General features: G+C 45.7%; 1 protein-coding gene across 1 annotated transcript in view; it reads right to left on the bottom strand.

The window, feature by feature from the left end:
* Window positions 1-9,635, bottom strand: part of SLC45A4 (solute carrier family 45 member 4) — a 62,531-nt gene extending 52,896 nt beyond the window's left edge. Inside the window, exon 1 of the mRNA XM_059466012.1 lies at window positions 9,474-9,635. The gene's annotated coding sequence lies outside the window, so the exon portion shown is untranslated. The remainder of the gene's footprint in view (window positions 1-9,473) is intronic.
* Between the last annotated feature and the right edge of the window lie 2,542 nt (window positions 9,636-12,177).

The raw sequence follows: 12,177 nt of genomic DNA on the forward strand, positions 1-12,177 counted from the left end.
CAAAACTCAGCCTTCAAAACGTGGAACTGAAATTTACATAGACAAATTTCCCAGGTATGAAATGTGAACTCCTTCTGAAGAAGAGAGTAATCAAAACAGACTCCAGTTTACTTTAGGACACATGGGCTAAATCAGCCATCTGGGTAGGATCTTCAGAGGCTTGATCCCAGATTTCTCTGCTGAACAGCAAACAAACTGCACACATGTATGTGCCTTCTCATATGCTTTTTATTAAATACTCCCTACCATGAGGGGCAGGCTGGACAAGCATTTGCTGAGATTAAACTATTTCAGAAGCACTGGCAGTTCAATGTTGCAGCCACAGCTGAATCCCAGCAGTCTGAGAGCAGTGACATCTGTCTGTCACTTTGGATACATCCTCCCCACATAGGCTGGTAGTGAAACCCCCCACCTATGATGAAAAAAGCTTCCCAGACTTTCAGGCTTTTGCTGCATGATCCACAGTTTAATTCTGCACCTAAACTATTAGTCTTAGAAGGGAGTGAAGATCTAACATGAAATTACAGGCCCAGATATAAACAATGCAGGATGTATTCACTGCTCATGTAAGCCTGCTGTATTTTCATTATTCCCTGCAAGGCTGAAAGGTCACAGCATTATTACCATCCTAAGCCCTTTCAGATGCAAAAAGACAGACTTGTGTAGCTTTAGTCTTAGCTGCTCACATCAAGCAACTTAGAGCTCCAGTTTGTCCTGTGAGGCCAACAAATTAATGAAGGAAAATTCTGGGCTCTTGCTTGCTTTATCAGATAGGATGGAGTAGAGAAGTTTCCAGCCTTGGCTTCCTGCTTTCCTCTCAGTCCAGTCCAATATTTTAAAAATTTCTCTGGTGAAAGCCAAGAATTGGCCAGTGTTCTTGTTTTTCTCATTCTTTGAAAAGATATGACTACTACCCAGACAATGAGAAAGGAAGTTATTTAAACCCTACATCAACAGTGAGTAAGAAAATGAAGTATTATAATGGCATGAGCATAACTGCATCAGGTGAGAATTAAAAATTATGCTGGACAGTCACTAATGCAAAAATAAGGAACCCATTTTTATTTAATATTTTGACACAGGCAGGCTTCCACTAAGTCACAGGGAAATGCAGTATTAATGAACTGAATGCTGCTACTGGAGATAAACCAAGTGTTGCTTTCATTTGCACAGTACTTTCACCCTGACCACATTCATTTAGATGCAAGGAGAGGACAGTGCATAGTGAAGGTGTTAGAAATACAGAGCTGAAGTATTCACATGCTCTTATTTGAAAATACACCTTTAGCATTAAACCTTGGAGAACCACTACCAACACCTCTTTATTTCAAACAATTTTTTTCACAGAGAAAGCAATTTTACTGTGAATGCCTGAAGCACAGAACTGCAGCAACTTTCTTATCCCATCTTCTAGGGCAAGATCTCCAAATCATTTGGACAGCAGCAATTTCTGCATGTAAAGCTGAAATCTTATTCCCTACTTAAAGAATTTGTCTTTTGTAAGCTATGGGGTGTGTGTGCATATATATATATATATACATATATATATATATATATATGTATATGTATATATATATATATATATATCCAGTCAATACAATAATTTCACATAAGGATTTAAAGCTTTCTCTGTCAGTGATGTTTGACCATGGCCCACTTAGAGCATGGCTTTGTCACTGGGTAGCCCCTAAAACTTCAAAGGTCACAAAAGGCCATCAGGAACACATCAGTTACAAAGTTCCCAACAGACAGAATGAGGCTGTGATCCACAATCAGGGCAACTCAGCAGGTTCACTGAAGGACCCGGCAAGTGAGATACTCAGCAATACACAGACTCTCACAGAGCCACCCAGACAGGGAGCCTGTTGACAAAGAGCTTCTTAAAGAGGCTGAAGCACAGGGAACAGTGTAGCCAGTATTGTAGCAGTGATAAATTCAGGCATTAATTACAACCAGTTATTCAGTAGCCAGCCCTAACAAAGAACTGGAACTGATCTCCTAGAACGCGTTAATTTAGGAGCATAGTTAATGAGGAAGAGAAAACTGCTAAGTGCAGTTGAGGGAAATGCCATGCAGTGTTGGGCTGCTGGATGAGCTGGAAGTCTGATGAATGTGCATGTTTCATACTTTGCAGTAATTGAGCACTGGGTTTTTTGGTTTTAGTGTATCTTTACCACAAACAAGTCAGGGTGATGCAGTGAAATTGTTCATGGAGCAGAGTCAAGTTTATACTGTACATCCCTGAGACTCATTAGGTTTTACATTGACATTAAAGTGATGTTACAGACATCTAGCCATGACCAGGCTAAGAATACCCTGGGACACAATAATGAGGCTTTATCTTAAGTCATCACACCAAGGCTATTACTTGGCCACAAATATATCCTGCTGTTCTAACCAGTAAAAGACTTGCTAACAGTGTAAGACCAAACTCACCAGACACACAGGCATCTGATGTTAGCACAAAATTCACTGTATGGGAACCCAAACCCTTTTATATACAGCTTAACTGGGAGCAACTACACAATTGAACAGCCATGGCAGTGTCCAGGTCATATGCATACAAAGTAGATTAGAGATCCCACTAGTGCTATAGGGTCAGAGGCTTATTTTCAACTGGCACCCTGAACTGTCACGCAAACTATCCCAGAGCAATTGTCTGGAAGGGGACACACCTTATCTGATTCAATTCCAATTCTTCAGTAGGCTGAAATATCTGCTATGCAGCTGCATAATGAGAGTTTTGAACAGACTGTACCTGGAAGATGACAAATTGGAGAGGTGATTTGAAAACAAAGCAGCAGAAAAAGCTCCAGCTGTAAGAACATAAAGGGAACAGGTAACTGCCCATTCACTCTTTTTTCAGTTCATTGAAGGGAATTTGACTTTTAGGAAGGTGGAAGTGCTATGATGTTGGAAAAAATTAGGGTACCTGTGCATTGAGATGTGGGAGTCTTTTCCCTCTACACCAAAGTTAGAAGCAGAACAAGAGCCAAGAACAAGCCTACATCACAAGCTGATTCCTCCAGCTATGAATCAGACAACAAACAGGACGTGCACTAGAAGGGCTGGTGTTAAAGCAAGCTGTGCATTTGTTTTGGGTTATTTTTTGAACTCTTGGGAGTTAGCTGGCCAGCCACACTACTCTAAGGAGCAATAGTTCAGACTGTCAGATCACTCCTCTGGGAGTACCCAGAGCCAGGCAGCTCAGGCCAGTGTACTTGCTCAGATATTCCCCTCATGAAATGGGAGGAGGATTTTTTACCCTGCCCCCCCCCCCCCAAATCAACCAAAAAAATCAACACCCCCTCAAGTTACCTGGAGGCCCAGATCCAGCATCAAGACTATTTAAGAGTTGACTCCTGTTTCTGTTATTTGTACCTCCATGTGGTTGATAAGAAAGTTGTAGGTTAAACAGTGCTCACTGTTTGCTGTGTGTAAGTGATGATAGGAAATTAAGTGGCACAGAAATCTGACTGCTCTGCAGTCATCACTTGCTGGGTTAAGCCCCTGGTTTCTGGATGTGGTCCAGAAAGATTGATCATATATTCAAGGGCAGAATGCAGAAGATAAGAGTGCCATGCCGTTGTGCTTTTGTAAAAGAACACTGGGTTCGGCCCCCAGTTAGATCATTTATTTATCTGGCACTGAAGGGTGATAATGGCTTGTTTTCAAGTCTCCAAAATAAATGAACTCCACTGCATGCAGAAGTAGTCCAGGCCAGCCAGCAGAGGATAGAAAATATGCAGGGTCAGCATAACACTGGTTTCAATTTCAGTTACAAAAACATTAGAGCCCTCATTTAAAACAAGATGAGGAAACTAGGTCCTCTCTCCACTCTGCTGAGAGAACCAACCTTCTCTCCCCAGAATACTGACAAAATCCACTTCAAACAGAGTTTAGCCAAACAATTCAGGGTAACACCTTTCTACTGCCATTTACAGACTAGAATTTTCTTTAAAGTATCTTTGGCTTACTCTTAAGACCAAACCTTATCTCCTACCCTTTTGTGCCTTGCTACATGAGCAGCAGCTATTGACTGACAATTTCAGTCGTGCAAGGAAAGTATGTCTCAGTCCCCTTCCAGAACAGCTCAGGCCACCAGATTAGTCAGCCTTCATGTAACACTGCAAAAGAGATTGAGTCAAGCCTGAAGTGTCAGGCCAGCCAGGTCTCCTAAAGCTAAAGTTTAATAGCCTTTATCCCCCATAAATGGGAGTCCTGGAAATCAAGTCTTCCCCATCTTTAACTGGGTCTTAGGTTTTGGTAGTGGTCCACATTGTAGAGACCAACTTCCCACCATCTATAGATTGAGATTCATGTTTTGAGCAGAACACATGCCAGCAAGAGCCAAACCAAGGTCAGGAGCAGCTCTTAAGCCTAACCCAATCATTACCCAACAAAAGCCTTGTGTCCTGATGCTTGCCAGAGTCACTTGCCAAGAGCAAGTTTGATGAGGAAACCTGGCTGCTTGTCCCGAGTTGTTACAAAGCCGTATGCCAGCTGCAGTCCAAATGACTGCACAGCACTTGTTGGAAGCACCAGCAAGAAGGGGCTTTAGTTAATAACCACCGTGTGCCAGTTAGGTCACAGCACAAACCACTCCATGGCTCAGACACTGCAGGGCTCTGAACCCATCACTGAATGTCCAAAGCCCAGCTTTTAACTCAAGGCAAATTCACTCTTGGGCAACTCTATTGGAGGTCTAGATTTTATAGCAGGAAATCAGCTCTTTTGCATGCTGAGTACCTTGTTTCACTTGGAGGAATGCTATGCTTCTTTACCACACTAAAGAGTAATGATTTTATTTAGAAGAGCAGTAATTACTCAGTGCTTGGATACAAGAGCCCCTCACAGTCCCAGGAGTAGGATATGATATCTGTTTACCAGTGGAAGCTTTGGGTTGTTTCTCTGGGCAGGGCTGTGACCCAACTGCAAGATGTGTGGGTAACTGATAAGCTGCTGACTGTAAAAGTCACCTGACAGCAGCAGCTCACTGAGAGCACACAGCCCCTGGCTCACAACACCCCACAGCTTAATGTGTCTGCTGCCATGCTTGGTTTCTGGGCTGCCCAGATCTCCTGTCTGAAAGATGACCCTCAGGTTGAAACATCAGCTGTCAGGCTACACTCATCCTGGCAACATTCTGCTCCAACTCTGACAACTGGATTGTTTTCTGGTTTTGCATGGAGCATTAAACACACAATACCCAGAAAGTTTATTGGACTTGATACAGCCATTATGGGCAGGTGTAATGCTCTGCTTAGGAGAGTATTGTTTCACTCATGTTATGTTTAAGGCTGGTATATTAAGCTAAGCAATGCTCTCTGCACTCTGTAATCCCCAAGTCAAGGGACTACTGCTGAATCAAAGTGCTCAGTGAGGCTGACACTAAGCTGAAGCACCATGAGCTCCAGCAGAACAGGTATCAGATCAGGTAATCCATCTCTAAAGGAAACAACTGCACACAAGGCTGTTCTGTTGGCATTTCTGGTGAATCTTATGCCTATAGCTGGAATAGCGTGGGATCTTACAAGTATTACAGATATAAAGGTCATGGGAGTGACCCTTGCAAAACTAAAACACAGCACAAACAGTTCTTCATATTACTCATTCCTCTGCAAGCTGCTAAAGCTTCCTCCTCCGACACGACAGCCTTGTCACTTGCACAGGGCTCTCCTGGCAGATCAGCTGGAAAGCTCCACTCCAACTCCACTGGCTTTGCCTCTGTTCAGCATGCTTTCACACTATTAAAAGTAGCCTATAGCATTGCAGTCACTTTGAAGGGCAAGTGAAGCTTGTTTTTATGTCAAACATGACACCAGCACACACACACTGTTGCTCAACAGACACTGCTTGATCATTTGATGAAATTATTTTAGGATGGCTTATGTTGTTAGAGGGGCAGAGAAGTTACAGACCACAAATAAAGCTCAAAAGCAGCTGCCAGCTCCAGCTTCTTGTGATGGGCAGTGTGAAGGATTTCACTGGTTTTGCCCAACATGCAAGCAGCAGTGCCCACATCCTGCCAGTGGAACTGGCTTTCTACTCTAGGAATTGCTGCTGGAAGCCATAAGGTGCTCAAATAAGAAGTGCATCACAAGCAGAGTTTACAGACAAGAAAAGATCAAATGCTCCTGTGTAAAGGAACTGTTTATAGCTTAAATCGGTGTCTGCTGAAAGTCCTGAAGTGTTACCTGCAGCTGTGTTCACAACTGCAGGCATCACACCTGGCAGGTCATGCCAGCCTCATCTTCCCACCCAGGGATTCATGACCCCTAAAGCTTCAACTTCTTTTCTAAGCTGGCAACATATTTTGACTGCATGAAATGTTTTGCAAATGTTAGATGCAGGTTCACTGGTGAATTACTCTGCAGGTACCATCCAATAGTAATTTTCTCCTTGCCTTTATAAATGATCCATTTAAGTTTATACAGGGATAGAGGCAGAGTCCATGCATTCCTGCCTCAGCACACAAGCAGAGCAACATTATATTACCAACTCTTAACTTTCTATCTGCCAGGGAATCCAGGAGTGGAGTGAGTTTAAAGGTAATTAACCTTGGAGGTCACAGCCCTGTGAGACAGGTCCAGCTTCAGCCTGCTCTCAGAGCCTGGATTTCCACCTGCAGGAATCAAGGCAGTTACTTCAGAAAGCTCCTCAAACAGGCTCAACACTTGCTTCAGTGTGAAAACTTCAGGTCACATGCACTTAGACATACAAGCACGTGCATTGTTTCAGTCACAGTTACACCACGCTTCACTGGAAGCCACTAAAATATTCCCCTTGTGCCTCCCCACTGAAAAGGCAAATGAACAGAGCTGCACTTCTTGAGTTTTGCTGCAACACAACACAGAAGGAGCAGCAGGTTCACCAGCTGTCAGTGTTCCTGCCACCTTTACATGACTAATAAGGACACCTCCAGCAGAAACCAACCTCCCAAGGCAGCACAATACAACTGTACTAAAACAGACTGATTTCTTTAGGCACATTTCAGCTTGGAGGGAGAGGACTGCCCTCATTGCAGGCAGTCCCACAGCATCCAAGCAAGATCACATCAGCAGATCCTGCTCATTCCTTTCCCAGCAACACTCCCAGGGAGCAGCAGCTCCTGCAGGAGTTAACCCACAGCCACACAGGAGGGTTTATCTGTAGAACCACACATTTTCCTTTTGCTCGAGATGCCTCAGTCATACATAATTGAACACAAGAACTGCTATCATTTACTTGCTGGAGAGGCACAAGCCAAGCCATGTAAAGCAGCCTCTGACACTCCAAATAGCAAACTAAAATAGAAGTTGTTCCACTGATCCCACCCATTAGATCATGGAAATTGTTATTTTGTCATGAAAACTCCCTTAAGTATCCAATTTAATCTCATTAATAGAGGAATGAAGCTCTCACTTCCAAGACAGCAGCTGCCACTACCTTTGACATAAACAGGAACTCACAGATGGTTTGGATGCATCAGAGACTACTGGATGCATCTTTAGGAGTTTAAGGTAGTGTCAGCTTTTCAAATTTACAGTAAAAAGCACTTCTGTAAGCATTTATAGCCAAAGTGTCAAGTAAATAGTTTAATCTCTTGTCTGAAACCTCTTTCCTTATTTAGGAAGGGAAAAATTAGGCATGTTGAACATTTCATCAGTCCAGTATAATCACTAAACAAACCAAGCAAGGAAAACCTTATCTTTCACAGTACTGGTAGGAGGGAAGAAGTCACACAAGCCACACAAGCAGTGCAACCACATCAGCAACCCCCCACTCTTCCAGATATTTACAAAAAAGCCTGACCTGGGGAGGAAAGCAAAAAGCTTTGAGCTCAAGCACCTGCTCAAGCCATATTTCATTAAATATTTCAGTAGCACTCTCTGATCACACAGTGGAACATGACACAGCTCACACTGGAGCAGTTTTTGCAGAGCACAGAGGACACATGCTGTAACAGTGCAATTCCTTCCCACGGATCCTCATCATGATGCAGTTATTTGGCTGTGTCTGTACCCAGTGCTGCCTCTCCTTGTAGATCCAATTCTTGTAACATCTCTTTTCCTGAAGGAGAAAACATCTCCTCTAACATTCAATATCCTGCAGTATCTCTCCTATGCTTTTCCATTTGTAAGTCCCTGAATTAGCCAGGCTGCAGAAACATTGATTCACTCACCACACCCGGTGCCAAGTCAGAACCTCGGCAGAATCTTTGCCTCCCCTCCTTTTTCCCCTCTATACCTAGAGAATACTGAAAGCAAAGCACTCCAACAGAAAACTGCCCCATGGAGAGAGTATTTTGCAAGGTCAAGCAGAGTTTCTGCACCTGCTAAAGGTGCTAAATTGAGGCAAATCACGACTTGTAGATCACTAATAATATGAACCTAAGGAAAACTGCTGCATTCATGGAGTTTTAAGAGCAAAGTTGGAAGTAATTTCTTTCCCCAGTACCCTCCCACCATCATATCAGGCAAGGAGAGACTCAATTGTTTTGTGATAAAGCTTTGAGATCAGGTGACAGATTAAGTGTGGAATTATTCAAATGGCAGACTACTGAAGTTTAATAGTCTGAAAAGGCACACTAATTTCCATCTTTGGTCCCTTTGTCAAGTCCTCTTCCAGCGCAGTCTCCACCCAACACAATCCTAAAGGGGCACTTAACAAATTCTGTTGAGAAAGAGGTGGCTCAGACACCCCAAACAGGTCTCTCCAACATCACCTTACTCATTCCTCATCCCTTCCCAAACTCTGCAGCCCAACATCTCCTTTGGCCGATTTCTCACCACAGCACATGGTATTTCTGATTTCCACCTCTGCAACCTAACATCTCCCTCACCCCCAAGATACTCATTGTCTTCCCATCTTCATGACTTCACATATTCACACCCCAAAGCTCCTCAACCCTCTCATCTTTCCAGTCCCATAACTCCTTCACCCAAAAACTTTTTCAGCCCCTAACCCCAAATCTTTCTCATTTTCACCAGCCCCTCATCTCCCCCTCAATCCTTTCCTCACTGCCCTCACCCTAAACCCTTCCTCAACTTCACCAGCCCCTCACCTCAAAACTTTCTTCACCTTCACCAGCCCTTCATATTCCTCACCCCAAACCCTTCCTCACCTTCACCAGCCCCTCACCTCCCTCACCCCAAACCCTTCCTCACCTTCACCAGCCCCTCACCTCAAACCCTTCCTCATCTCCACCAGCTCCTCACCTCCAACCCTTCCTCACCTTCCCCAGCCCCTCACCTTCCTCACCTTCACCAGCCCCTCATCCCAAACCCCTCCTCACCTTCACCAGCCTTCACCTCCCTCACTCTCACGACCTTCTCGCCCCAAGCCCTCCCTCACCTTCACCAGCCCCTCAGCCCCCCTCACCCGAAACCCTTCCTCGCCTTCCAGCCCCTCAGCCCCGCCACCCCACAGCTCCTCAGCCGCCCCTCGCTCCAGACACCCCTCACAGCCCAAGCTCCCGCCGCCCCCCTTACCTGCCCCCGGGTCTCCCCCAGCACCCGGGACCTGCTCCGTGCGGCGGAGGGGGGAGGCGGCGGCGCCGGGGAGGGCGGGGGGGATGAGGGAGGGAAGGAGGGAAGGGACGAGGTCACTGACGGCGGCGCGAGCGCGGCGGCACCGGGCAGCGGCGGCCGCTTTATACCGGGTCCTCGGGAACCGGCACCCGCTTCCGCTTCCGCTTCCGCCCCCTCCCGCCCCCGGGGTCATGAATATGCAGCGAGAGAGGCGTGGCCTCCCGGGGGTACGTGAGGTGTGGGTTATGAATATGTATCAAGAGGCGCGGCGTCTCTCGGGCTGTGGGCGTGTATCATGAATATGTAATGAGGGGCGTGGCCTCGGGCAGGGTGGGGACGGGCGGGGGGCGTTGCTGGGGGGCGGGGGACGTTGCTGGGGGGCGGCGGGCGGGCTACGGGGGCGCCCAGGCGTGCGCCGCAGGGGTGCCCACGTGAGGGGAGCCGAGGCGGGCGATGGCGGGGCCGGTGTTGGCGGCTGGGAGCGTCACAGAGTGACACAGAATATTCACCAGTCGAGTCCAACTCCTGGCCCTGCACAGGACAGCACCAACAATCCCCAACAATCCAAACAAACTCTCGTGCCTGCGAGAGCTGTCCAAACACACCCTGAGCTCTGCTACGCTTGGAGCTGTGACCACTTGCCTGGGAAACTGTTGCGGTGCCCAACTACCCTCTGGGTGAAGATCCTTTTTGTAATATCCAAGCTAAACCTGCCGTACACGATATCAGGGCATTCCCTTGAGCCTTGTCACTGGTCACCACAGAGCAGAGATCACTGTCTGCCCGTCCTCTTCCCCCCTGGAATAAGGTCTCCCCTCAGTCTCCTCCAGGATGATCAGACCAAGTCCTCAGCCATTTCTCCTATTCCTTGTCTCCTCAAAGCCCTTCAGCATCTTCATTACCCTCCTTTGGTTGCTCTCTGATAGCTTTCTATTTTATATTGTGGTACCCAAACCCACACAGAATATTCAAGGTGAGGCCACCGCAGAGCAGAGCAGAGCAATGCCCTCCTTTGCTCAGCTGTTGATGTTGTGCCTTATGGCTCCAGGACACGGTTGCCAGGACACTGTTGACTTACATTCATCTTGCCATCAATCAGGACCCTCAGATCCCTTTCTGAAATGCTCTTTCCAGCATCTCATCCCCCCATTTGAGTAGCAAGAGTTTTTCCCTCTGCCCAGGGTTGAATGATGAGCCTGTTGTCACCGCTCCTGGGTTGAAGAGGGGCTCTTGGTTGGAAAGGGAGCACAAGTGGCAACCTGAGGGCTGATGGAGGCTCTGCCTGCACTGTCCCTGCCAAGGCAGTGGGCATTTGAACAGAAACAGAGCACAGACCCCCTTGCCTCTCTCAGGCAAAGTTGTGCCAAGTAGAGCTGCAAGCCAATGACTTGGAAAGTGCAGGAGTGGGTGCTGTTCTCTGCCTGAGATGCTGCAAACATGCTGGCCCCAAGCTGCTGAAATTGTCCTTCATTATGAAGGAGAATAATACCTTTTCCTCATGTTTGGCTGCAGTCAAAGTGTCATCCTGCCGCCCCACCTTCCCCTGCTGCTCTGCCCACCAGAGGCCATGAGCTGCCTCTCCTCATGTCCAGCCCTATGACAGGGTATGTGCCAGGCCACCATGGAGAGGATGACATGTGGCATTTATTATGTATTTGTCACATCTGCAGAGCACAACCCTCAACACACAGTGCCTAGTGACTCTCAGGACATGAAAACACTTCATTCCCCATGGCAGCCATAGCCCTGCCAAATTGGAAGAACCCTCTGCAAACTTGCCATAAAAGACTGTTGTTTTTAGTGCTGGTGTGTGTTTTTTTTATTCCCAATTAAGGTCTTCTAGCTTTAATTGTGCTGACTGCATTGTGCAGGCTAGCATGATATTTAATTTTCATTACTTACATAAACTGGGGATACATAAAGCAGCCTGCAAGTGGCATGCAAAAATGCACATTATGTTGCATAAGTGTAATTGTTTTCTGTTTCTTGACACACCATTAAGTAGATATTCCAAAACAAGTTTTTTTAATGGTGAACTTCTTTTTCTACAACTCATGAATAAATAAACCACAAAGCATACCAGACTTCAGAAAAGGAAAGCCACAGAAGGCAAAATGGAAGAACTGTACACATCTATTAAAAAGCAAGATAAATCTTGAGTCTAAAAGAGGGACTTTATTACAAGTCCTAAAGAAAAAAAAAAGTGAGCAATATTTTGTTCTATGATGCTGTTATCAATGTGTTTTTGGTTTTAGGCTAATTCAGACTGAGGACGGAAAAGCATGCATGACCAGTCATGCACAGCTCACTAAATTAAACATGCTCTGGTGAGGATGTCCAAAGTCCATTCAAAGAGTGTTGGGTTTTTAGACATACTACCGATGTTTATTAACACAAAAAGTGGCCAAATAATTATCTTAAGTAGCCAAATGGTGAAGATAAAGGATACACACCCATAACAGCCCAGTGTAACACCTACTCTTGACAGCAAAACAACATCCATTGTATCAAAACTGCAATACACATCAATAAAACATTAAAGGTTTTTCCACAGAAGAAACAAAATATACCTATACTTATAGAAATGTCTAATGGTTGTGTGGTAAGAAAAAAGTCTTGAATGACTTTAGTGGAAATTCTGAGACCCTAACATACCTAAAAACAC

This window comes from Ammospiza nelsoni, chromosome 1, assembly GCF_027579445.1.
Source record: "Ammospiza nelsoni isolate bAmmNel1 chromosome 1, bAmmNel1.pri, whole genome shotgun sequence".
Lineage (NCBI taxonomy): Eukaryota > Metazoa > Chordata > Aves > Passeriformes > Passerellidae > Ammospiza > Ammospiza nelsoni.